The sequence below is a fragment of the Rattus rattus genome, chromosome 11, assembly GCF_011064425.1.
Source record: "Rattus rattus isolate New Zealand chromosome 11, Rrattus_CSIRO_v1, whole genome shotgun sequence".
Classification (NCBI taxonomy): Eukaryota; Metazoa; Chordata; class Mammalia; order Rodentia; family Muridae; genus Rattus; species Rattus rattus.
In genome coordinates, this window is record NC_046164.1 from 35,342,649 (window position 1) to 35,368,792 (window position 26,144).

The window sequence follows — 26,144 nt, forward strand, 5'->3', positions numbered from 1 at the left end:
CATATTTTCATGTCTGTCCATCTTATTTCAAGGATTTCAAGACAAGAACCTGAGTATAAATATTTTACTTCGCTTATCTTTACCTTGTAAGATCCAGGGATACGTAGAAAAAAAAAAGAAGATGTGAGTTTGACAGCAACTTAATCAAAGGTAGAGCCATGTCTCCCTTTATTTTCCAAGGGAAATGACACCTTTTACAGGGAAGACATCTCAGTTTCAAACCCGGGGAGGAGTCTAGGGCACCATTTGTTCTTTGGGAGTTCTAGGTACCAGCTACAATTTTTTAGAAAGCCTTTTGAAAGCACAATTTGTATAACTGTTTCTTAGATCTAAAGGGATTTCTTGTAGCACATAGAGCCCATGCAATGATACCAGAGCTTACAATGAACTGCTAGGTTATTCATGTTACTCCTTTTCAAATGGATCATCTGCTATTACAACTCTGTGAAGCCAGGCAGTAGCAGTCTAAGAACAAAGAATCTATGGATTTGAAGGAGTGTAAGGAGGGTTATATGGTAAAGTTTGGAGGGAGGAATGAGAAGTGGGCAATATTAGGATTTTCTTATAATCGCAAAAAGACATCTACACACCATGTATTTATTGAGTAGTGTTGTTTCTACATGCAGATAATTTACTCAATGTCACCTTCAAAGATTTGATCCTGGAAGGCCTCAGAAAACAGAAGCACACAATTCAAAGGACGCAGTCTAATTATTGAAAAACTCTAACTCAAAGTATAATATTTCAGATGTTCTCGAAAGAGAAGGCAACTGGAGAAGTATAGATAAATCAAGCAACATTTTAGCTGTATGTGAAAAATAAAAATTTAAATTGTAAATTAGTGCTTTATCTTCAAGAAATTTTTATGTAATAATGTAAAACATTAGTATGCAGCTAATATCATTTGTAGCAAATGTCACCTTAACACTCTTTGGTCATATTTTAAAAAAACCACATTAAATGTTTGGATGTTAGTAAGTTTTTTAATAGTTTCCTAAATGGAATTGCATTTTGAGTTGGTTTCAAATCTATCTTAAATTAGAAAACAAAACAAAACAACAAAACAATGACAACAACAACAACACAAAAAGAAAACCTAAACACTGTCCCTAGGGGTATTGTAGGTATGGCTGCTGTGTCACAGGTGTGTCAGTAGGAGGCAGTGAGGAGAGAGGCTGTGTCTGTCTATGTGTTCTGACCTGTGACATCAGAATGATTAGTAGCCAAACATTCTTGGAAGAAAGCAAGCCTGAGGTAGTGTGCTGTGTTGGTCAGGTTGGGATCCTAGAGTAGAGAATGAACAAGAGAATAAAGGAACCCCTTCCACATCCAAGGGTCCCAAGGTTGAGAGAACCCAAAAGAGAGGACCCTTCCATGGCACCTCTCAGGCAGGCTCAGGAAAGGTAAAAGCCTGAGACAACCACCAGACCAGTGCCAAGAGGCCAGTATAGAGATCTAGACTGAGATGACCACCGATTCAGTGCCATACAAGCTTAGGGGATGGGGAGTGAGGCATAGCATGCCCAAGATGACTCTTGCCTGGTGCCATAATGCACGAATAGGACATTACACCTTTGAGTAAACCCCAGACACTAAGAGACCCCAGGCACCACTCAGAGAAGCAAGTGAAAGGTGGAGAAATGGATTAGGAAGCAAAGCAGAAAAATTGTGATCACAATGTAGAGAGGCAGAACTAGAGACTTGATGGTAGTTAGGAACAGCTGATGTGAGTTGCCAATGGTGCCACCTGGGACCATGGTGGGGTGGGTCTTGGCCTATGCTACCACAGAACGGGGAGAGGCATTCCTATGTCCATGATCCTGCAGTAGAGAAGATCTGTTACTACCAAAGGCCAGGTGAACTTCCTTGGACTGGGCTGTTGCCAGGTGACATGCTGCTATCTGAGGGCTATGGAAAACTGTCCTGACTTCTAGCCTAAACACTGAAGGAGATCTAGCTCTTGGGACATGAGAACAGGAATGGTGACCCCACTTGTAACTAGCTGCAGTATCTGGTATATTACAGGAGTGGTAGTTGAATAGGCACCAAGAATATGAGCATGAGGGAGTTGGCCTTGCAACTGGTCTCCTCTGTGGTAGCATGGATGAGGTGGCTATACCCTCCTTCATCTTTGCCCCTTACTACTTGCAGGAGCTGGGAGATGAGGCCCTAGGGTAATGAGAGCAATAGTGTTGGCCCTGCCCTTTACCAACTGTAGCAGTTGTGAGAGCAGGCACTGGGCCTCATTTGGGCAACAAAGTAGAGTTGACCCTGGTGGTGAAGACATGGATGACGCAAGCCCAAGAGTGGGAGCATGGGAGAGCTGGTCGTTGCCACTTACTTGTCTGTCATGTGGTCCCATGGGTGGAGGGAAGATACTCTACTCTCTGGCCACCTGCTGCCTTTCTCAGGCAGGAGGGTTGTGCCCAGAATTCATCAGTACAGGAGAGCTGGCCTTGCTCTTCCTCTCCTACTACTGCAGCACTCTGGAGACCAATCCATGTACCTCACTTGGGCAGTGTAGTAGAGTTGGCCCTGGATGTGGGGATTGTGGGTGAGTGAGCAGGCCCTGAGGACATGAGCATGGGAGAGCCTACACTGCCTCTTGTCTGCAGTGAGGTGGCTCACATGAGGGAGAGATAACATCTTCCACTCCCTTGTTCAATGCCACCTGTGACAGGTAGTGCTGAGTCCAGTTTGGCCAAGTAAGGGACAGTACAACATGATTTCCTGTTCTTAGAACAGAGCCAGCAGGGGTGGCCACCATGAGTGTTGATGGTTGGTGTGGGTATAAGGCTTGTTTGAGTAATAGTGCACACATTTTCACCTTATTTCTTCAAGAAATATCCTCTTTGCCAAGGTTAAGGACTCCATGGTCATCAGAGACAGTATGAACCTGGAGGCAAAGGCATATGTCTATGTCTCAGAAAAATGGTAGAACACTGTGACTGTCACAATTTGGTGTCATTATGTTTTTCTTTTTCTTTTTTTTTCTTATTTTACTTTGAGAATTCACAAGAATTTTTTTTTTCTTTTTGGTAATTTCCCAATTGTTGTTTTCTTAATTTTATTTCTTTACATTGCTAATAACCTAAGATACTTTGCCATAAGTTTCTCTTTATAACATATAATTCCTCAAAATAATTTTCTTGATGTAGAATTTGAATAAGATATCTATATTTAAAACTTAATTGAATATTGAAATATCTTTTAGAAAGCATGAAAAGTTCAATAGCCTCATTACTGGTTTTTTCAGTTACAGTAGGACTTTGTATATTACCAAATAGTCACTTGTAAGAATTTCATATGGAGACCAGTGTTTCATAAAACTTACCACATATTTTGAGACTGTACATGGTAGGAAATATTTGGAATACATACAGTTTCAGCAAATTTATATCTTGTATAACTTTACTTAATCTTTTATGGTTCTCCATTTCCTTTATCTTCTTCCAGTGTAAAATTTTGTTATTAAATATAAATTATTATATTATAATGACTATGCATACTTTACCAGTGTTTATGCTCAATATACACACACAAAATACACATACTCATTTGTCAATGAACATAGTATCAAACTGCCATCTAAATTTTTATCTCTTCACTGATAAATTATTGTAACTCCTCTCATACTTCAAAGTATTTCTATGTGTATTTACCTATATTTATCTCTATTGATATATATTTCATTACATAGTTAGGTATGAAGGTAGATAGGTAGACAGTCAGAGACAGACAGACACAGAGAGAGAGAGAGAGAAAGAGAGAGAGAGAGAGACAGACAGACAGACAGACAGACAGACAGTTCATTCCTGGAGACTATGAGCTCCCCAAACATAGGTTCTGGACAATTGAACAATGTCAGATACCTCTGGAGTGAATCCTTGAATAAAAATCAGAGAGTATCAGTTTCATCATACCATGCATGCCACCCTGCAATCATGGACATATCTTATAATGATAGTTTCCCACCACAACCTGATAGTAAGAACCCTGTTGCTGAAGACAGCAAACACTTTTGTCACCACACATAGAGAAATAGACCAGGGAATTTCTTCCTTATAGGCCAGCTTTCATAGTATGTAGGGCAGGTTGCTAAGTAGACTACTAGCATGGGGAAAATTATCAACAGTATTATGTAGCTGTAAGCACTGTGAACGGAAGCAATGATGGCTATGGAAAAATTCATTTGGTTTAATGTGGGCCTTCTCAGTGAAGCTCTGAAAACTATGTGACCCTAGGATCCAATTGATACTGCTAATTGATGTTTAGTGCTGCCACCAGAGGATACACAACTTTAGGTAGATTTCTCCTTTCCCTTAATAAAATATACTAGTTCAGTAGTGAGAAGTTCAGGGACCTAGTTCACAGGATATATTCTATACTTGGTACTATAAATCTGATAAAAATCTCATCATGGAGAAGGTATGTGTTACAGTACAGCAAAACAGTGAGCCACCTTCTCTCTATGTGTGTATTTATACAAAAAGACATTTAATCTCTCAGTCAAGCTCAAATAAACTTCACTTTTCTATGCATTGTAATGGAAGTGGAGACGTGTAGCTATAAACAGTACTGAGAATAAGTGTCTGTTGAGTGGTTGGCCTTAAAGAATACATTGACACCTTCCTCTATATGGCCTGATGAATGTTGTAAAGGAGTAAATGTAACTATTGCAAGAAACAAAACACAAGAAAAAGGGATGAGAAGTGCTGTTTTGTAAGCAATAAAAGCTGATTTACGTTCCAAATTCTCTACTATTTCTACTAGGGATAATTACATTAAATAATTTTTAAAAAATATTCAATGCATAGTATGTAAAATATTAATTATAACTGATGTGAATGACACTGTGAACTGTGACTCAGGAGAATGGAGATAAGGAACCAAATAATCCTATTAAAAATGATGTGCCGAGCTAAACAAAGAATTCTCAACAGAGGACTATTAAAGAACCTAAAGAAATGTTCAACATCCTTAGTCATCAGGAAAATGCAAATCTAAACAACCCTGAGATTTCACCTCACACCACTCAGAATGGCTAAGATAAAAAACTCAGGTGACAGCAGATGCTGGAAAGAATGTGGAGAAAGCAGAACTTCCTCCATTGTTGGTGGGATTGCAACCTGCTACAACCATTCTGGAAATCAGTCTGGCAGTTCCTCAGAAAAGTGGACATACCTAAGGACCCAGGTATACCACTCCTGGGCATATACCCAAAAGATGCTCCAACATATAACAAGGATATTTTCTCAACTATGTTTTTAGTAGCCTTATTTAAAATAGCCAGAAGCAGGAAATAAACCAAATGTCCTTCAACAGAAGAATGGACACAGAAAAAATATAGTACATTTACACAATGGAGTACTACTCAGCTATTAAACACAATGACTTCATGAAATTCTTAGACAAACGAGAACTAGAAAATATCCTGAGTGAGGCAACCCAATCAGAAAAGAATACACATGATATGCACTCATTGATAAGTGGATATTAGCCCAAAACCTTGGAATACCCAAGAAACAATTTATATACCACATGAAGCTCAAGAAGAAGAACCAAAGTGTGGATGCTTCAGGCTTTCTTAGAAGAGGGAACAAAATACTCACAGGAGAAAATATGGAAAATGTGGAAAGGCCATCCAGAGACTGCCACAAATGAGGATCAATCCTATATGCAATCACTACACCCAGTCACTATTGGGGATGCCAAGAGGTGCATGCTGATAGGAGCCTGATATAGCTGTGTCCTGAGAAGCTCTGACAGAGCCTAACAAATACAGAGGTGGAGGCCCACAGCCAACCATTGAACTGAGAAAAGGGTCCCCAATGGAGGAGTTAGAGAAAGGACTGAAGAAGCTGATGGGTTTGCAACCCCATAGGAAGAACAATATCAACCAACCAGATTCCCCCAGAGCTCTGAGGGACTAAACCACCAACCAAAGAGTATACACGGTTTGATCCATGGCTCCAGCTGCATATATAGCAGAGGATGGGCCTTGTCAGCCATCAATGAGAGGAGAGGCACTTGTTCCTGTTAAGGCTGGATGCCTCTGGTGTAGGGAAATGCCAGGGTGGGGAAGCGGAAGGGAGTGTGTGAGAGAGTGGGAGAGCACCCCCATGGAGGGAGGGATTGGGGGGATGAGATAGGGGAGTCAGCTTTATATTGTGTCCATAAGTTTTGGTTTTTACATTCACATTTGTTTGTTTTTCTGGTATAACAAAAAGTAATACCTCCATGAAAATGCCATTCAGATTTAGGACTTTTTTTCCAGTTTCCTTTTTTATTGGATTTTTTTTTTATTTTCAGTTCAAATGTTATCCCATTTCCTGGTTTTCCCTCCATAACTCTTCCATCTCATCCTCCCTCCCACTTCCATGATGGTGTTCCCCCATGCAACCACCCACCCCTTCCTGCCTCCTTGCCTATACTGAGGGGTGAGGGGTACAGCCTTGGCAGATCCAAGGGTATCTCTTCCCATTGGTGCCAAACAAGGATACTCTCCAATTTCATTTCAATGGGAGTTATATGATAGTGAAATTTCAATGCCATTGTTGGTATAGAATTTTTCTATTTTATACTAATACTAGAAAATATTTATTTTGAATTCTGATATTATGTTCTCACTTAGAAAGGAAATATTAAGAAAACTATTCCTTGCCCTGAAAACACTGGAGAATGCTCAAATAAACTATCACAAAATAAATTTGAAAAGGAAAACTGAAACACTCCAACATCCTTCGCTCCAATTATGAAGGTTTGATACTACAAACAATTGATAGGTACAGACATGGGAATCAGGGTCAAAGAATAAAACAAGGAAAAACAGAAAGGCCAAGTTAACTCAGAGTCATACTATCAATGAGAAGATTGAATAAACTGTACAAGAGTATTTGCAAGACTTGACTATAGTTCAGGTAGAAGAATGCTTACCAATGATGCTCAAAGTTCAGGATTAGATAATCAGAGCCACTTAAACTCTGCAATGATAAACTACAGTAGAAAATCAAGAACTCTGGAGATGGAAGATAGGAGGATCAGAAATTCAAGGTCATATTTAGCTACATAAAGAATTCAGAGTTAACCTCAGGTATAATTCTTCTGAAAGGAAGATAAAAAAGGGAGGCAAGGAAAGAGTGAGGCCACTATAGAGGGAAAGATGGAAGTGAAGAAGGTGAGAGGGAAGGGTAGAATTATGGAGGAAAAGAAGGAAGGGATATATATATATATATATATATATATATATATATCCCCACATTTCAATATTCCAATTCATTTTTGAAATGGATCACAAGTCAATCATAAAGCTTCACTAATATGCTATCTATATTACATATAATGTGAACTTTACGGTTATGTGGTTGTATATTTTTCACTTAAATAATATTGAAAAATATTCATTGAGAGAAAATTATTTGGATGATTAACGCATCCACTCCGTTGCATACCTTTTTTCCCCTCTTTAAAAGAGAAGTCAGAGCATATTTTTAATATGAAATAAGAATGTTGTAAGAAAGAACACATTTCCAAAGTTAGATCTTTAAAGATATAATCAATGTGGATTTCATACATCCTTAGTGTTTATTTGAAAGTCTAATCTCACAGTTGCAGTATATCAGAACCATGTAATATGTGATTTCTAGAATTCTAAAAAGTTTATTTGAAAGTATTTTTCATTTGTCTCTGTCAATTAAAAATAACAAAGTAAAATCTAATAATTTGTCTATATATTTTGTTAATTGGTTTCTGCTCATGAGCTCCATAGTGGAAAGTTGAAATCATCTTGATTTTTCTCAAATTTTACACTCAATTTTGCAAAATTGTCTATGTTAATGAGTAATTTTTATGATAATTTTTATGATAAGCAACTTTAAAATGATGTAAATATACAAATATAGCAGATATTTGATATCATAAAAAGACCTTGATACTTACTTCTAATAATAAATAATTCTCTTCAGTGCTGAATTTTCCGTTCAATATATTCTCAGGAATGTGTCAAAATGAAGCATTAAAGGTTCCTGGGTTGTAACAGAAGGGTATGAATGAAAAGGCACTCTCTAGAGAAAGAAACTCAGAGAATCAATAAACAACCCTAAGATGTCTTCACAGAGCAGAGCAAAATAAGTATTATGAGACCTTATGACAGATTAGACACTTTAACACACTTAATCATTTAGTTCTCACAAAGAAATGAAATACTAGTTTCTTCAATGTAAAAGTGTGGTAAATGTAACTTAAAAATCAACCCCCATCAAAGAAATTTCTTCTTGTAGTAGGTAATAATTAATACATACACCCACAACTGTAAATGTCCAATGTGTAGAAACGCCATAACCACAACATGTCTTATAGGAGAAAAATATTTAGTTTAGGATGGCTTGTAGTTCAGAACTTTAGTCCTTTATCTTCATGGCCCAATAGCAAGGTAACATGCGGGCAGACACACTTCTGTAGAGATAACTGAGAGTTCTTCTTCTAGATATGCAGGAATCAGGAAGAGACTGAGATACACTTCTTCCAAGAAGACTACGATTACTCCAACAAAGCCACAATACCAAATGCTATCATTCCCAATGATCCTATGAGGGCCTTTTCCTTCAAACCAATAAATTCCACTCGCTGGAACCCATATCCTATATACATTCAGTCTAACTTCAAAATTCCCATAGTCTATAACAGTCTAAAATTTATTTCAAATGGTCAACGCCTTTTCTAAAATTCAAGCAATCTCTTAACTCTGATCCGCTATGAAATCAAAATAAGAGAGCAGATCACATATTTCTAGCATACAATGGTACAGGATATACATTACTTTTCTTAAGGGGAGCATAATGAGGAAATACTGAAATGAAACCAGATCAAAAATTATCTGGGCAACCTCTAAACTGCATTTCCATGTCTAATGTCAAACTTATTTACCTCTTTTCAGTTTTGTTGACTGCAACAGAGTCCTAACTCTTGGATGGTTCCACTCTTTAATGACCTCTATCATCTTCATAGGATTGGATTTAAGATCATTTGCAGTGGAGGAATTAGAGAAAGGACTGAAGGAGCTGAAAAAGTTTGCAACTCCATAACAACCAACAATATCAACCAACCAGACCCCAAAGAGATCCCAGGGACTAAACCACCAACCAAAGAGTACACATGGAGTGGCCTATGGCTCCAGCCTCATATGCAGCAGAGCATGGCCTTGTCGGACATCAATGGGAGGACAGATCCCTGGTCCTGTGAAGGCTCATTTCCCCACTGTTGAGGTGGGAGTGGATGGGGGGGGAGCGAGCATCCCCATAGATGCAATGGGAGTGGGAATTGGAGAGGGTGAAACCAAGAAAGAGGATAACATTTGAAATGTAAATGCATAAAATGTTCAATAAAAAATTCATTTGCTTGTTTTTCAACTATGTTAGTATATCCAATGTTTGCCATGTTCTGGTGATATCATATTGCCCTTGCTCTTACTGATTGTATTCTTACACTGGCCTTTAGCCATCTGGTTGTCCCTGTAAAGTCTCAGAGAATGTCTCAGAGAATGCAGACCAAGCTGTAGGACAGATAATAAGGCACAGGGGACAGGGTGCAGTTTACCACTGTTTCATGTGCTTTAAAGGGACTTGATAGGCAAGGTCTTAGGGCCCAGGTCTTACCTGGATATCCACAGGCCTCCTGGAGTGCAGTAAAATTTGTGCGCAGGAAAATGGAGCATGGGGTACAGTGTGCAGTCTACCTCTGTTAGGTGTGCCAAAGAGAAATCAAGCAGGCAGGGCATTTGGAGGCAGGGTCTCACCTAGTTTTCCCTCATACTGGCAGGCCTCCAGGAGTCTAGACAGAGCTCTGGGCCAGAGGAAAAAAATTTATGTGGAAAAAACAAAACAAAAACAAAACAAACAAACAAACAAACAAAAAACTCAAGGTAGCTAAAATAATCCTGTAAAATAAAAGAACTTCTGGAAGCATTACCATCCATGATTTCAATCTGTACTACCGAGCAATAGTAGTAAAAAACCACATGATAGTGGCATTAAAACAGTCAGGTTGATCAATAGTATCAAATAAAAGACCCCCAAGTAAATCTATACATTGTTGGACACATAATTTTTCACAAGGAAGCCAAAACTACACAATGGAAGACAGAAAACATCTTCAATAAATAGTGCTTGTCTAACTGCTTGTCTTCATACAAATAGATCGATAACTATCACCTTAGTCAAAATTCAAGTGTAGGTTAATCAAAAACCCAAGATAAAATCAGATAGGATAAATCTGATGGAAGAGAAATCAGAAAACTGTCTTCAATGCACTGGTACATAAGGCAACTTCCAAAACAGAATATCAACTAAGATCAACAATTAATGTGACTTTGTGTAACTAAAACACTAATGTAAGGGAAAGGGCATTGTCAAAAGGACAAAACGGCGTCCTGCACAAAGATTTCCATCAACTCTATATCTGACAGAGGGCTGACATTCAAAATATATAAAGAGCTCGAGAAACTCAACATCGGCAAACAAAATGACACAATTTAAAAATGAGGGGCAGAGCTAAACAGAGAATTCTCCACAGAGGAGTCTCTAATAGCTGAGAATCACTTAAAGAAATGTTCAACATCCTTAGTAATCAGAGAAATGTAAATCCAAACAACTCTGAGATTGTATCTTATACTCATCAGAATAACCGAGATGAAAAACTCAAGGACCAGCTCATGCTGACAGGAACGTGGAAGACAGTGAACACCCATCCGATGTAACAACCTGTACAACTACTTTGGAAATCAATTTGGCAGCTACTCAGAAAATTGGCAAAGTAACTACTCCAAGACCCAGCTACACCACACCTGGGAATGTAACCAAAAGATGCTCTACTATACCTCAAGGACACTTTCTTGACTATGTTCATATTTGCTTTGTTTGTAATAGAAAGTCAGAACAATTTGGATGTCCCTCAACTGAAGCATGGATAAAAAAAAATGTGGAACAGTTGCACAGTGGATTATTACTCAGCATTAAAATCAATACCATGAAATTTTCAGACAAATGGATGGAACTAGGAAAAGTTATTCAGAATAAAGTAACCCAAACCCAGAAACATAAACATGGCATGTTCTCATTCATAAGTGGATATTCGTCATAAAGTATAGGATAAGCATTCTACAAACAGACCCAAAGAAGCTCAATAACAAGGAAGGCCCAGTGGTGGTACTTGAATCTCACTCAGGAGAGGAAATAGAGTAGACATCAGGGGAGGACTCAAAGAAGGATTGGGTCTAGGAGGGGATGGGGATGGGGAAAGGAGGGGTGAGGTGGGAAGAGGAAAAAGGGAGAATGCACACTGAGATACAACTGGATCTCTGTGATAGCTAGAAACCTAGGACAATGAGAACACTCAGGAATCATGAGGGTGACCTTAGTGAAGATTCCTAGTAGTGGGGGATATGAAACCTGAACTAGCCACCTGCTGTAACCAGTCAAGACTCGAAATATTATGATTGGGATACACACCCAGCCACAATATTTGAGACACATAATTTTACGTGCAACAAAATGTGCATAGGTAGTACATTTAGCTTTTATTTTCAGCACAAGAGATTAAATCCAAGGCCAAGTACAACGTAAGTAACCAATTTACTTCTAACCAGCAACCTCACCTGCCATCTTTTACTTTTCAATCCACTTTTCCTAATAACTGCCTAATAGAGACTTCAAAATCCAACATTAAGTCCAGAGCAACTAGTTTTAGAGGGAACATATAATAATATTGACGTTCTACATGGTCCAATTTCTTCACAGATCTCTTGATACATATGTATGTCCTTGATTCTGCTTTATGGACTGAACAATGAATGCAGTATTTGGAATAAAGAATCGTTCCATCAAACGTTTACTATTTTGTCTGGATTACCTGGAATTACCTGAGAAATGCAATTTCAGACACTCAGTGTGATCCCTAAATATATATATGATAAATATCAAAAGAATAATACAACCTTTCAAAAACTATAATGAATGAAGTATGAGGGTGGAGTGTAGAAATATTTTTCAAGAGGTAGAAAATAGAAAATAAATAAATGTGGATTTCAATTCAGCTATTCAGCTATAAGAAATAATGATGGTTTTATTTTTTTCTAGGTTGGTTGCTGAGAAATGCAAGTGTCCAAAATAGGCCTAAATTAAATTAGATTACACTAGATTAAAATAACAAAGTCCTTTTGAACTTTGTAGACCAAAGTATGCCATTCCATCCTCAGCAGATTTCGTTGGACTCACTCTTTACTAAGGCTGCATAAAACAAATATGAGAGAAAAATCTCATCAATTTTCAAGTACTTTGTAGCCTTTCTTTTTTTCTGGGTCAGAGATTATAATACATTCTATCAGTGAATTGGGAGGCTGGAATTCAATGACGATGGTAGCATTGTAGGATAAAGAGGTCAATTCACTATGTGTCATAGGAAAAGACAAGTTAGCCACAGTTATTATAATGAATAGCATGGCTAAAAGTGGCTGGAGAGTCTAACCAGGAGAAATATTTGGTATGTACTCACTGGCATAAAATGCATAGAGTAGAATAGGAGGCAGTTTAAAAGTCTGCTTGTTCTGAGCAGACAGGAAGGTGTGGGTCTAGCAAACACACTTATGATTTATATAACGGAGAATTATGTCTCCTCACTTATTCAAATGCACATTGGAGCCAATTCTCAGATTTAGGTTCCTTGGATGAAGTATCAACTTGAGAAAGGATACTCATGAACTGTACAGACTGATCCCATTAATTTTCCTGTTTGCCATCTCTAATGGGATATACAGCTGTTTTACAGGAAGGTTAAATAATAATAATACATTTTAGACAGTCCTTGAATCTAAATTGAAACAAATTCCTCTGGATAACAGAATGGGTCCAACTATTCTAAGTAAGAGCTATAGGGTCATGTGACTAAGAATTTATATTACAGAAAATTATGATTGGTATTGATCTGTCTGTAGTTATTCCCTAGATAAAGGATTCAAAGTAAGAGGCACAATTGAGACCCATCAAGATTCTATGCTGGATCAGTAACATGTTCATTCGAAGTATTATTGTGTGAAGGAAAACTAGAAGCTCTTACAATCAGTTTACATGTGAATAGGATTACTTGAAACTAAAAAAAAAAACTATCACATTTCTTTAGTGTTTAAAATGATCAATGGTATTTTTAGAAGTGTGAATTTGTATTGCAAGAGTGTGATTCATATCATCAAAGACTTGAAAAATTAGATGCATTAAAGACAGAAGGTATTATGTGTAAACCACTGCAATAGAGAAGTCAAAACTAAGTAACTGAGATTTTATTTTAGTTATATCAAAGAACAGAGGCTGTTTCAATGCTGAGAGTTGAATGACTGCTGCTGAATGGCTTTAAGGAAAACTTGATCTTCAAGAGGATGCTGGCAAGATTTGCTAAGACATTCAAATATAGAGAACAAGCAGACTTCTTCCTTCTCTTGATTTGAAGTCTGAGGGCACATAGTTGTACAATCTGGAAAAGGGTAATAGCCAAAGTCAGGATATGATCCTCCATTGGAGCTGAGGGTAATACCTCCAATACCTGCATATAGATAACACATGATTCTGTTTTAGGTCCTTGAGGTTGTAGAATACTGTAAAGAGCCAAGCTTTCTAAAACACCTACTCTACAATGTTTAGTATTCCATTATCAGTTATTTTTCTAATACAAATAAATAATTCTCCTATTGGAATCGATTGTTCTCAGGCAGGCATTAAAATACAATAGAAAGGTCTAAGTTTCTCCCTATAGGCCACATCTGTCTTAGTTCAGCTTCCTATTGCTGTCATAAAACAATTTGCCGAAGATAACTTGGGAAGAAAAGAGTTTATTGAAATTTACATCTATCAGGCCACATTCCATCACTGAGGAAAACCAGGGAAGGAACTCCGTGCAGAAACATGGAGATAGGAACATAGAGGCATGAACAGAAGCAAGAGACATAGTGCAGGGCTACTTATTGGCGTGCTTCTGTGGTTTGCTTAGCCAGTTTTCTTTTTTGTTTTTCCGTGTTTTTACTGTTTATTCTCATTCTTTTTTTCCCATCTTTATTAAATTGGGTATTTCTTATTTACATTTGTTATAATGTTATTCCCTTTCCCGATTTCCAGGCCAACATACCCCTAACCCCCCTCCCCTTTCATATGGGCTTCCCCTCCCCATCCTCCCCACATTACCGTCCTACCCCAAACAATCACATTCACTGAATCACTGGGGGTTCAGTCTTGGCAGGACCAAGGGCTTCCCTTCCACTGGTGCTCTTACTAGGCTATTCATTGCTACCTATGAGATTGGAGCCCAGGGTCAGTCCATGTATAGTCTTTAGGTAGTGCCTTAGTCCCTGGAAGCTCTGGTTGGTTGGCATTGTTGTGCATATGGGGTCTTGAGCCCCTTCAAGCTCTTCCAGTTCTTTCTCTGATTCCTTCAAAGGGGGTCCTGTTCTCAGTTCAGGGGTTTGCTGCTGGCATTCGCCTATGTATTTGCTGTATTCTGGCTGTGTCTCTCAGGAGAGATCTACATCTGGTTCCTGTCGGCCTGCACTTCTTTGCTTCATCCCTCTTATCTAATTGGGTGGCTGTATATGTATGGGCCACATGTGGGGCAGGCTCTGAATGGGTGTTCCTTCAGCCTCTGTTCTAAACTTTGCCTCCCTATTTCCTGCCAAGGATATTCTTGTTCCCCTTTTAAAGAAGGAGTGAAGCATTCGCATTTTGGTCATCCTTCTTGAGTTTCATGTGTTCTGTGCATCTAGGGTAATTCGAGCATTTGGGCTAATATCCACTTATCAATGAATGCATAGCATGTGTGTTTTTCTGTGATTGGGTTAGCTCACTCAGGATGATATTTTCTAATTCCATCCATTTGCCTATGAATTTCATAAAGGCATTGTTTTTCATAGCTGAGTAATATTCCATTGTGTAGATGTACCACATTTTCTGTATCCATTCCTCTGTTGAAGGGCACCTGGGTTCTTTCCAGCTTCTGGCTATCATAAATAAGGCTGCTATGAACATAGTGGAGCATGTGTCTTTTTTATATGTTGGGGCATCTTTGGGTATATGACCAAGAGAGGTATAGCTGGGTCCTCAGGTAGTTCAATGTCCAATTTTCTGAGGAACCTCCAGACTGATTTCCAGAATTGTTGTACCAGTCTGCAATCCCACCAACAATGGAGGAGTGTTCCTCTTTCTCCACATCCCCGCCAGCATTTGCTGTCACCTGAGTTTTTGATCTTAGCCATTCTCACTGGTGTGAGGTGAAATCTCAGGGTTGTTTTGATTTGCATTTCCCTTATGACTAAAGATGTTGAACATTTCTTATTTGTCTCCCTGCAGTCTAACTTCTTGAGTTCTTTCTATATTTTAGATATAAGCCCTCTATCAGTTGTAGGATTGGTAAGATCTTTTCCCAATCTGTTGGTTGCCAATTTGTCCTAACAACAGTGTCCTTTGCCTTACAGAAGCTTATATAACCAAGCCCACCAGTGCATTGGTCACACCATCCACAGTGAGCTGGGATCTCATTCAATCAGTAACCACACATCAATCATTAAACAAGAAAATGACCCACTGACCTTCCTATAGACTAATCTTATGGACATATTTTCTCAGTGAGCTTTCCCTGGTCCAGAATATATCTAGGTTTGTCTCAGGTTGATAAAAAATATCAATCAGGACAAGATCTAAAGCCGTATAAGACTATGGTAGTGCTTGTTAAACCTCCTTTGCAAAGAGTTTTTGTAATTATTGTATACTGAGAGTTTTGCAGTTCTCACTGTTACAGTATTCTTAAACTCATAAATTTTGCTTATGTAGAAAGTGACTGAATCATAAAAATTGATAGTGAACTGTCCCAAAGTTAATTAGGCTCTAATATCTATTCCACTTGCTAAATTAGTTGGGATTTGGAGGCAATGTTAGAAATAAAGACATTTCTTACAGCTAAAATGTAGTTATTTATTGGACTACTTTTTCTCTTCACAAATTTTATTGCTGTAACTACAAACTACCCTGAAACTAATGACATACTACAATAAAATTTATGATCTGTTAGTCAGAAATTTAAAATATTTTAATTAGGTTTTAGGCCGAGATAAGGATTTTTGGAAGCCCATTGCAGTGATAAGTGTTTCTACTTGAAATTGCAGCGTAATTAAATAGTATCTGTTGGGGGTCCAGATATCATTTCACAAAAGACATGAACACTTATCTTAGTCAGAGAGAGATAGTTTATTGAGTATATGCCCCAGGACTGGTTGACCAGCGCAATGGTTCAGATTCAGGAACTGAATTATAACACCAAGTTAAGGTCCTACACTGTTTTTAAGCCCCAAATATACGAATACCAATGCCAAGTTATTTTACCAATCAGGATTTAGAGATAAAGGATTTCTTTAGGAAAATGTCTTTGTTGGGTTGGTGTATTCAACTGAGGCAGGGAACTGGCTTGTCTAATATTCATGTCCTAACTTGTCTACCAGAATAATACTAGTCTAACATGTATGTCGTAATGTGCCAACCAGGATATCAGTAACTAGGTACATGTGTCTTTCTGCCAAGTAGGATGTCAGTTTCCAGCGAGGTCTTGGGAACTTAAACTTCAGTGAGTCGCCACTCAAATTGGAAGTCTTATTCCAAATAGTTTCTAAGATCAGTGTAGGTGTCTTTCTTATGTTAGGTTTCATCCTATGGGCAGCTTCTAAAAGCAAATACCATAGAAGCTTATTGTTAGTGTAGGATTTCTGATGAGACTTGGGCATATCCTATTCTTTCAAATGTTTCTCAGATTCATAACTTTTTTGCCAATCTAATATAAAACACTTTCAAACATTGCAGTTTCAGTTTCTTACTACAAACTAGCTTTACCTTAGTAGTTTGGGATTAAAGGTATATACCAGAGACATGTTTGTGTTCAAGCCAGACAGATTAAGAGTGTGTGCTAAGGGTGAGCCACAGAAAAATTAAAATAAGGTTTTCCAGTAAACAACACAATCTTGAAGTTTACAATATGATCAAATATCCTGCAACAGAAAGAGATGACGTCTTTGGCGGAAGCCTGTGGGGAACAGAGTTATATTGGCAATTACCCAAGGGAACATGGATGCTTTCCATGTAAAGACGAGAAATTACAGTGCTGCTTTAGGTTACACTTAATTTAATAATAAATTTGGTCCAGAACCGCATTTATCTAATCCAGAAGTAATTCCATGATCCAAAGGCATAGCAGCTTCAGATGGCTAAATGTAGAGATGTTTTATTTAACAGATTCTTAGTCATTTCAAATCCACACTTCTTTATCAAGAATAATCACATTTTACATATCATTTATTTTATAATAATCAATTCCCCCATACCATCCTTTAGAAGCACTTCCTTATTTAATCACATGTCTGTTAACATTTACTTAACCAGTGTCTTTAATAATTAACCTAATTTGAAAAACACTGAAAAAATAGACACTATTTGTATCAGGAAAAAACAGTAATCACCATATCATTATAAAAAGGTAAAATCTGTTCAAAAGAAGTTCTTTAGAAAGAAATTTTTTTTAACATTGTCTGTTTAAATGTTCCAAGTCAGACATTTTAGCTATTCTTTTTTTATTTAACAAAAGCAAGAGTAACTATGATCTAGTCTATTGTGGTCTTTTTCTTGTAAATAAAATATAGCCATCCAATACACACAGTACTCTAGTATATTTTCCTATAGCTTATTTGGTAACATGAGTCAGGAGAAAACACCAACTAGAAAAGTGTACTGAATAAAGTCAAAACCTAAAGTTAAAAGAAAAAATACTAAAGACAGTAAACATAAAATATTGCTGAGTAATCATTTTGGGCATATGTGATCCAGGTTTTGCAGGCTTTTAGAGGCCATTTTGGTGACTTGGTTTTATGCTCCATAAACAATTAACAAATCCTGTAAGCACTGTTGTTGAGAAGAGGGAGGAATCCTAGGTGTTAAAGTATAAAGCAGAGATGGATTAGGATGCAGTAGAGGAAGGGATAATAATTTTGTTGTTAATCAAACTAAGGATGTATGGAAACACCTTATGGGATCCTACTAGTTAGTAAGCTAAATACAGAGTTTAATAAAAATATAAAGTAGTTCAAATAGCCTAACTGTCGAAGAGTGTACTATGTCTGCCTTCTTGCTGGCAAGGCCATCTGTCTGTGGCTGTGATTTCTTTCACTAATACTAGAACCATCATGTTAATGCTCTCAATAGAGTTTGAAAAACCGCAGCTCTTCCTGAATTCTCCAGGCTTTTGGCACCAGGTTAGGACTATTGAAACATCTAGGCTATTAGACCAAACAATTAACAGATGTTTGGCGTCTGCCATGATTGATAGGCTATCTGAATCATATCATGTCAGCAAATTGAATAGATCTATCAGTTCTATTTCTCTAGAGAACCCTGACTGATGCAAGGCGTACCTTTGCCTTTTTAAAAGGGGGTTGAATTTATTCTGAAAATTATGTAATTCTGAAAATTATTGTCTGTGACTCAGAAGGAATGTCTTCACTTTGAAATGTGAAAAAAACATAATGGGATAATTATCGGGCACTGTCTTCACTTGAGTTGAGCATCAGATGCTCACTTTCTTTCCCTAGAGAACCCATACTTTGGCTCCAACCATCCTGAGGCCCCGTTAAGGGCCCTAATGAATTACAGTGACAACTCCCCAGTGATCATTGATTTCCTTCAGCTCACTGAACAGAAATAAGTACTTTCTAATTTGTTGTGACATTGAATAGATGTGTTTATTTATTAAAGGATGCTCTAATGGCAGGATGCCACCTTGTCAGATGAAAGAACAACTTTCCTTCCTAGGACATAAAGCATATCAAAAACAGGGTGGCAAATTAAAGTTCCACACATGAGCCTGACATGTGAATGGTTATGCCATTCACGAATGGCATAATGAATAGGAATATGTCACAATGAATATGATGTAGGAATGATTTAAAAATATGGCATGAAGAAAGAAAAAGGCACTGCAATTAGAGACACAATCATCAGCTGAAATTTCTCTCAAATTTGCTACCTATGTTTTTTGATGTTTGGTGAGTTACTTAATTTTATCATTTTCAGCTTTTCTAGCCTTGAATTCTAAATGATGATGCAACCTTAAAGGATAATTTGAACATACAAACAAACAAATCATGAGGATTTGTGAAGCATGGCAACTACCCAAAACAAATAAAGTAATTTGTGGCTAGATTTTCAGTGACATTAGTCCAGATAAATTTGCAAATATAAAGTTTCATCCTTTACACAGACTGTGTATTACTTAGAGTTCCACTTTGGAAGTTGTAATGGTTTATTGGAAGATAACTGCAATAGATTCAGCAAGGTGACAACTCATTGAAATGAACTCAGTCAATTAAAATATAAAGACTCTTACAATCTTGTAAGAGTCACACTAACATTTTTGTGGAACCTACTACATTGAGTGTAAACAAATACCCATTTATTAATATATCAATATTAATATTGAAATAAAAATATTTTACCCTGGTAAGATACTATTTTGTTTGTGCATTTAATTGATTGCAGTGAAGATTTTAATCTTAATTTAATTGAATTAAGGAAGATATCATAGAGCTGTAATTACATATTTATAGGATGAGCTTATTACATTAATGACAATAAAATTAGCACATCTTTTAGAGTGACCTCCCTTCATTTTGTTGTAGTAAAAGCACCTAAATCATTTTTCTCCTAAAAGTGCCAGTATCATATATTTCATATTATCGTCATGGTGTACATTAGAATTTCAGATACCCATTCCAGGTAATTAAAATGTTCCCTTTGATATATTTACATTTATTTTCAACCCTGAATGCTAGTAACTTTTGTGCTCTATGTACCTATGTTTGACATAAAATTTATTTTTAAATGTGATGAGGGTTGTTATTCCATTGAACATAATATTTACTCCTGTTTTACTTATGTTGTTGCATTTGGTACTGTCTTTTTCTGAATACTGTACTTGTGTACAGTACAGTATAGGTATGTGCGTGTATATTTATGCACTTTTGTGCATATGTACAACTTTTTAAACCATCTATGTAGACAGATGTTTATCATTCCTTGGCCATTTTGAAAAACACTCTAATGAACACAGAATGAGAATATCGCTAGTATGCTAGGAAAGGTAATTATTCACGTACAAAAGTTTGAAATTAAATTCTTCTCTTACACCACAGAAAAAGTCAAATCAATATTCCTTAGTTGCCTATATTTCTTTGTGTAACATAAGAGTTGAAGCCTTTTCTGATTTCTCCCATCCACCTTAGTGTGGGATTATGTTGTCTTTGCCCTGCTCATGTGTAGGCAGGCAGTCATGTTGGTAAGATTTAATGGGTGTAGCACCTAACAACATACATTCACTATGTGTACTGAGAAGGCTGTGTTTATGTAATGAGGAATATACATTATCTAAATTTATGAATATAGCAACAATTCATGGCAAAGGCTATGGATTTGAAAGAGAGCAAAGTGTGATATACGGGAATGTTTGGTGGGGACAAGAAAAGGAAGATACAATTATGTCATTACATGATAATCTCAAAGAGTAAAATAAATGTTTAATTAAGAATTTGAGTTACACCGAGGTGTTTTATGTTATTTGTGACTATTGTGAAGATTGTCACTTCCCTAAATTTCTTTCTCAGCCTGTTTATCCTTTGAGTAGAGGAAGGCTATTGATTTGTTTGAGTTAATTTTATACCAAGGCACTATGCTGAAGTTGTTTATCAGGCTTAATAGTTCTCTGGTGGAACTTTTGGAGTCATTTAAGTATACTATCATATCATCTACAAATAGTGATATTTTGACATTTTCCTTTCCAATTTATATGCCTTTGGCCTCCTTTTCTTGTCTGATTGCTCTGGCTAGGACTTCTAATATTATATCGAATAAGTAAGGAGAGAGTGGGCAGCCCTGTCTAGTCCCTGATTTTAGTGGGATTGCTTCAAGTTTCTCTCCATTTAGTTTATTGTTGGGTATATGGGCCATGGATTCCTGATCTTTCCAGGACTTTTATCATGACAGGGTATTGAATTTAGTCAAATGCAATTTGTATAACAAGAACTTCAAGTCTCTGAAGAAAGAAATTGAAAAAGACCTCAGAAGATGGAAAGACCTCCCATGCTCATGGACTGGCAGGATTAATATAGTAAAATTAACCATTTTGCCAAAAGCAGTCTAGAGATTCAATGACATCCCCATCAAAATTCCAACTCAATTCTTCATAGAATTAGAAAGAGCAATTTCAAATTCATTTGGAATAACAAAAAACCCAAGATAGCAAAAACTAGCCTCAACCACAAAGGAACTTCTAGGGGAATCACTATCCCTGACCTGAAACTGTATTACAGAGCAATTACCATATGGTATTGGTATAGGGACAGGCATGTAGATCAAGGGAATAAAATTGAAGACCCAGAAATGAACCTACATTCCTATGGTCCCTTGATCTTTGACAAAGGAGCTAAAACTATCCAATGGAAGTACATGGTATCTTCAGGAATAGGGACATAATTTTCACCTCTGGGAAGCAATGGAGGGTAATAGCAATAGACTATATGGTTCTGGAAGACTCTTGGACAGCCCTGAACAACAAATTGAAAAGAGGTTTCACAGGTTTGGTATCAACATTTTTCTTAGATTGTTTGTGGCTCTTGGTGGAGTAGAAGCATCATCACCCTAGATGAGAATATTTTATTGAAACAAAATATGTATTTATAGACAAGGGATATGTATAATAGTTTTTTTAAATAGGTAATACTATTGTTCCCATTGGTCATTCCCAAGAAACTTTCTATTTATCTGAGTATCAGAAGTCTTTTCATGAATGCCCACACCATGTGTGTGTAGTGTATACTTACATATGTTTTTGTGTTTAGATATTTGTGCGGGTATTTATGTATAGGGAGGAAAGAAGTTAATTCCAGGTACCTTATTTAACTATTTCCCATCTTATTTTTCTTAAAACACCATCTCAGTGAATTCAGTGGTCCAAGTTCCCTAGAGGATCAAGTGAGATTAGAATCCAGACACTCACATCCACTACTTATGGCCCTTAAGTGTACCAGTTGTGAGTCTCTGAATTAATTACCATTTACTGCAAAAAGAAGCTTCTTTGATGAAGATTAAAGGATTCATTTATCTATAGACATACAGATAAGTCCTTACAGGATAGTTTAATACTATGTATATTTATCAGAATAATGGTCATAGGTCTATCTTAGAGTCACTAATTACCCTTAAGAAGGCCCTGATCTAGTTAGCAGTGTCATAGATGAATTTTGCATATTGCAGTTGGTCTTAAACACTTAATTATTTTTCTTTGTTGATATTTAGTGATATGAAACAAAGTCAAAGATAGGATACATAACTGGGTTTCAACCTACTGCTGCTGTGAACTTGAAGACAGAGTCAGGTGAAAGAGAACATGGGAAAGTCCCTAAAGAACAGACAGCCATGGTTAAATTACCCAATAAGGAGACAGAAGTTCAGGTTTGCAATTACGAAACTCAGTTCTGGCCATCTCTGCTCACACTTATAATCCTGAGTTGGCAAGCCATCTGCCATCTTAATTTTGTCCTGGTTACGTCCTTATAGAAAGGCCAGGTAGATGTTTTAATTAAATAACAAAAGGATAGCAATGGTTAAATAGTTAAGCAAGTGTCATTAGTGATAATACAGCAATGCAAAACAAATGTTTCTCATAAAGCATTCGGCACAGTGATTATATTTAATAATGTTGACTACATTTTGCTTTCTCTGTACAATGAATCATTTTCTTCTCATGCAAACTGGTTTAAGTCATATCTGAATTTTACCATCCTTCAAAAACATTTTCTGTGGCTTGGCAGACAGCTGAGGAGTTAAGTGTCCATGCTTTTTCAGAGCACCTTGTTTCAGTTCTTAGCCCTCATGTCGATTTTACCTCAGACCTGATATTTACTATAGTTGCTGAGTGTGCTGGCTAGTCTGATGTCAACCTGACACAAGCTAGAGTTACCTGACATGAGGAAATCTCAATTGAGAAAATGCCTCCATCAGACTCAGCTATAAGGCCTTTTCAATTGATGCTGTGTGGCCCAGCCCATTGTGGGTGGTGCCATAATTAGGCTGGTGATTCTGGGTGCCCAATGAAAGCAGGCAGAGCAAGCCATAGTGAGAAATCCAGGAAGCAGCACCCTCTATGGCTTCTGCATCAGCTCCTCTCTCAAGGTTCCAGCCTGTTTGAGTTCCTGTCCTGATTCCTTTCAGTGATGGACTAATATGTGGAAATGTAAGTCAAATAAACCTTTTCCTTCTTGATTTGCTTTTGGTCCTGCTGCTTCATCAGAGCAATACTAAACCTAACTAAGGAAATAGAGATTTTAGGTTGATGTCATTATGCAGGTGAAGGCAGATACAGGATAGAACGAGGCCTGTCATTGTACAAGAAAGAAGGATGGGGGAGAAAAAGTTTTAGAGAGAGGAAGGAGACCGATAAAAGGGAAGAAACAGCCTAGAGAAAACATAGAGGTGATGTTAAGATTCCTCTTTACACATTTACAGGTTGTTATGACTATTCTTAAGGGAAGGATGTGTACAGAATTATGTATGTCTAGATGAAAAAATTATGTTTTATCTAGATGGGCAATTATAGCTTATCAATTGGATCAGGGATGATTGTGTGGTGTGTTCTTTCATGTGGCGACATAATTGAGTTTAAGAGAGCGTGTGGTGGTGAGACACACTGGCCTGCCATGGAATTGGGATACATATATCTGGCATGGTGGCAACTTATGTTGGGAACTAGATGGTAGAGAGATTGCTGCCCGGCTCAGAGAGTAGCCATTGGCAGTGTGAAATGGGATGGAGCTTAACGGGAGAAATACTTTGCTGACTGAGGTGAAAATATCCCACAGATGCCATGTGGCCCTATGGTGCCAGCACTAGTGCAGGATAAAAGAAACCTTTATTTTTAAATTATTATATTGCAAAAAGAGATCTTATATTTCATGGCTTCCATGGGCACCTGTATACATGGGATGCACATATACTTGTCAATCACACAAATGCATGCATATGTCTTAGAAGTTTTAAATTGTCTCAATTCTTCTGTACTGTTATTTGTGTATATTGTTTTATCACACTAATATGTTTTGATGTTTGTTAGAATTGTACTAGAAAAACATATCTGCAGAACTAGATAAGTCATCCTTTCAATACATACACTAAATGTATGGATTTTCTTTACAATGTTACTACTTGGAACAACAATTTATATACACATGTATCTCTTCCAGTACTCATTAAATGAATATGTGCTTTCTGATTATTTGGTATAGTCTAAGTGATGTATCATAAGTTCATACAAAGAAATGTTATTTCTCATTAATAGTAGAAAATTGAAAGGTAAAAATTAACTTATTTCCATTCTGTTTTAGCAAATTATTTCATTTATAATAGTCAGATCTACATTGCAAATACAAATAAACTGATTTTCATATTGCCCCAAAGTGGCAGGTGTCAATTTCAAACAAGAGAAAAAAATCCAAACATACAAACATAAACAAAAAACAAAGTAGAAAAGTTTTTGAGATGTTAATTTTCAAGACATATATGAAAAAAATTATTCACGAGTGAAATAGCTTCACAAGTTGTTAAGTATCATTCATTTGCATGATAAACAATGTAACTAGGAAGTTTTGCAGAATGTGGTATAAAAACTTTAATATTGAGAATCAAATGAGTTTAGAATCCAGCCCTTTGCAAGTATATATATTCATATGACTTCTTGGTATCTTTTAAACAAGTCAGTGCAATATACACAAGTGTCTGAGGCTACATTTTTTATAGACATTTTGATACCTTTAAAAGATGCTCAGAAAGGTTATGCCAGTCCTAAGCACAGACATTTTCTACTAAAATTAGATCTCTGAGCTAAGTGTAGTGATCAGAATATTAATTAAGTGATGATAATTCTACTTAGCATAGAATATGTACACTTATCATTAAGGTCAAAATTAAAACTTACTGAAAAAAATTGAAATTATATGAAATTATATTAAACTAATAAAAATTCACAGACATATTCTAAAATTTGTCTTAAGAGTCAACCATTTAAAATTATAAGTGACATTTAAGGTGACTGAGAAGTATTGGAGAAAATTACTGCTACACATAAAAGTACTTTCTACTACCTGATTCTCATTTTTAAATATGTTTTTAAATATTTTCTTAGTAGAATGCTAAACTTTCATTAATTGTTTACCAATTAATTTAGGCAATTTAAAAACAAAATTAATGTAGTATCTTCAAAAATGTTGTCAAGCCGTAGTCATTATTTCAACTGTAACATTTCTTAAATTAAAAATAAAAAGTAAAAATATACCTAGACAATTAGTATCATGTTAATTGTCACATATTCAAGGAAAAAAAATAAAAGATAGCACACATTTCATTATTATAAGTGAAATCTTCTACATAAGTTCATATGAGAGAATGTATTTGAGTGAATAAATGAAAAGAAATTTATATTAGCGAAACAATATTAGTAAAAATTGAAATTTGAATAATTCTAATTTACTAGATTATTGTCTAAAACGACTCAGGGAATTTGACAGTGTAGAGTGAAGTTTTCTCTTGGTATAAATACTAGTTATGGTAGTTGTCATTTACTGACTGCTGTGCTCTGACAGACATCATTCTTCATATTAATATAAATATCAGCACATATACTTATTTACCTAGATTTTACATTTTATTGCACTAGAGTTAAGTTTTGAAACCATTATAAAATGTTTTCCTAATATAACAAACCCAATGAATGATAAATATATATTTGACCGGTTTTGTTAGGAAAAGCATAGAAAGAAAATTGCTATCACTTGCAAGTCTTCAAACATACTCACCACACATGAACATGTAAACATGTGTGTGTTACTTAGAAATTCCAGAAACACGAAGATCAAGAGAGAAGAGTTACACACAGTTATTTTGGGGATTTTATTTTGATATGTGTATTCAGTTTCTCTTTATGATTTAATGAGGAAAACTTGAATCCTGAAAAGTCAATTAAAAAAGTCAAGG

General features: G+C 36.5%; 1 non-coding gene across 1 annotated transcript; it reads left to right on the forward strand.

Annotated features, from left to right (window-relative positions):
• The first annotated feature begins 1,102 nt into the window (after window positions 1-1,102).
• On the forward strand, window positions 1,103-1,232 carry LOC116912983. The gene has a single exon (XR_004389547.1). It is a non-coding gene; the product is annotated as a small nucleolar RNA SNORA17 (small nucleolar RNA).
• Window positions 1,233-26,144: the final 24,912 nt, after the last annotated feature.